The sequence below is a fragment of the Anopheles aquasalis genome, chromosome 2 (assembly GCF_943734665.1).
Source record: "Anopheles aquasalis chromosome 2, idAnoAquaMG_Q_19, whole genome shotgun sequence".
NCBI classification, from domain to species: Eukaryota; Metazoa; Arthropoda; class Insecta; order Diptera; family Culicidae; genus Anopheles; species Anopheles aquasalis.
In genome coordinates this window covers 39,545,001-39,547,500 of record NC_064877.1, presented here as the reverse complement: position 1 = coordinate 39,547,500, position 2,500 = coordinate 39,545,001, and positions in this window count along the sequence as shown.

Here is a 2,500-nt window from a genome sequence, read left to right as displayed (position 1 = left end):
TGCACGCTCTTACGGGACTGGTGCATGATGGATGAAATGGCGACCAGGTGCAACGCGCCTGGAAGGATTGTGTCGGTGTCTTCGGTTCTGCTTTCATTTCTTCATCGCCCACTGACGATGTGAAGTGTCATCGAACAGTCATTACAACGAGTGCATGGATGCATCTTGATGGATCGACTTCTTGCCAGGGAGCGCAGACGTTTTCATCTCCATCGAAACGCGGTGGCATTCCATGTGTAGCTAAATTCTGGGAATCCACCTTTTCGTGGCCACGCGATGAAAACCGTTTCAACCGGCGTGGCCACTGCATCCGGCGTGGATCCTTTCGCCCCCACCGCACGATCACTGGCCATTCAGTTTACGTTCGAGCAAACGAGCGAGCGAGCGAGCGAGCGAGCGGGTGGACCCTTTGCGGGGCCCTACTTTCCACTCGGTCACCCTTCGCCTTCTACCGATCACGTCCACCGAGCAATGGCCGCGAGCATAAAAGAAAATATCCAAATCAAACATATCCAACATAGAAAAACACAGTCGGTGGTACGCAAACATGGTTCGGTGTCACGCATGGTTAGCCCTTATACCTTCGGCCACTCAACAACAACAACATCAACCGCTGGTACCTCTTGGACGTGGATGAGAAGGGTGTTGAAACGGGCCGGATCGGACGGGCACGGCACGGGATCAGGACGCGGTGTGGGTGCACGCTATGACGTTGCTCTCGCCTCGGCTCGCCACGGTACGGCACGGCACGGAACTCACGGTAGCATTATTAGGGGCAAAAGAAACCAAAAGTAAACGAAACACATTCCGAACAGAAAACGTGCAAAACCGTCGATAATGTGCACGCGAAGGCAGATCTGGCTGGCCGGGCGAGGCCAGCTGTGTCCGTTCCCGTTATGGAGCGCGTTATCAGTTTACTTTGCCCGCTAAGCTCAAGCAAATAGATTGTAAAATATTACGCCCCCGGCGTGGTAAAGGGTAAATATAATCATCAATTTTATTGAAAAAAAAACACACAGGATATGGGTGCCCTATGCCATATCCTGTGGTCCTTTTGCGTGTTAAGCTGTGATAGCCTGCGACAGGTGGGTTATGATTTTCAATAAGAGAACCAGGGTAAACTACAATGTTTATTGCGATTGCTATCAGAATGCGTCAAGCGGTCAGCCTTAAAACATGAATATATTCCCACTTGGCTGATAGATTAGTGGAGCGGATATGATTTCCTAGCTACGAAAGGATTTCACATTTATTTCAAACGCATACCGATGGCCAAGCCGAGGGGCTACGAGCGGATGATAATATAATGATTTTATACCAGGGTGCTATACCTGTTTCAACAAAGGACATTGCCACTACTCTTGCTATTAGCTTGTATAAAAACCATAGTGCTAGTTCCATAAACACTAAATGTTGTTTAAAAAAGGAATAGGCAATGTGAAAATGAATGTTATATTTTCCTTAAAGCCACGAACAGTTTTGCAGCTCGGTGCATCATGCTAAACAGCATATTTCAAATCTTATTTTTCTGAATAATTCTCCTAATACTTTAGTTTTCTACATTTTCTCAATATACCGATTTTCTCAAGATACCAGATCCAAGTAAAATAATCACAGCTTATAACACCATTAAAATTGAATGAAAATGATACTTTATAGGCTTGAATTTTGTTAATGAAAAATGTGGTTTAAAATTGTTGCATTGCTTTAGTTGATAGTCAAATACGAAATCGAAGCTCTTTGCGAAGCTATTGTTGAAAAAAGATAAGTAAATGTGCACATGCACTGTGTAACGCCAAAGACATTTTACTTATAAAGCATTTCATCATCAATCTACTCTCTTGAAATGATTGCTGACGGGAAATGGGACTCTTGAAATGATTGCGGACATGTGATAGTGTGCTGATGGCCATTGCGTACCAACCTTACACAAACAGATCAATACTGAAGAAGGAGAGAATTCTTTTTTACCAATTTAAGAAATTTATTTTTTAATTTTCAATTGCTTTTTGCTGCTTGGATTTTAAGCTAAACCAAAAACATTTTTGTATACTTTTCTAGAAAATGTGCTGTCTTGAAATTTGAATACATGTTTTTCCGGAGGTCCTTAAAAATCTGCTCAATTTGGCTCTGACAAGTAACGTCTTGCAAGACTCTCAGCTGATAAATACGTGGAACAGTAAATTTCCCTTGTTTTAGTTGCTCTATCGAAGAGGAAAATCGTTTTTCCTCATTTTGTTTTAAAGCTCCTATTAAAAAAGCTTATGTTTTCTTTCGCGTATCGTGCATACTTTTCAACGTATACCTTTAGGTGCGTCGCGAGGTATTTCACGATCATGTTTCGCGATCAAGGCGCAATTTCTTTTGAAACCAAACCTTGGCGCATAAAGATTTAAAATCAACCAACAACGTTTTGAGATATCATTAAAGCAAATGGTAGATAAAATTAAGAAACGTTAAATACCTATAAATTCAACATGAACAACACTATTTTTTTGTG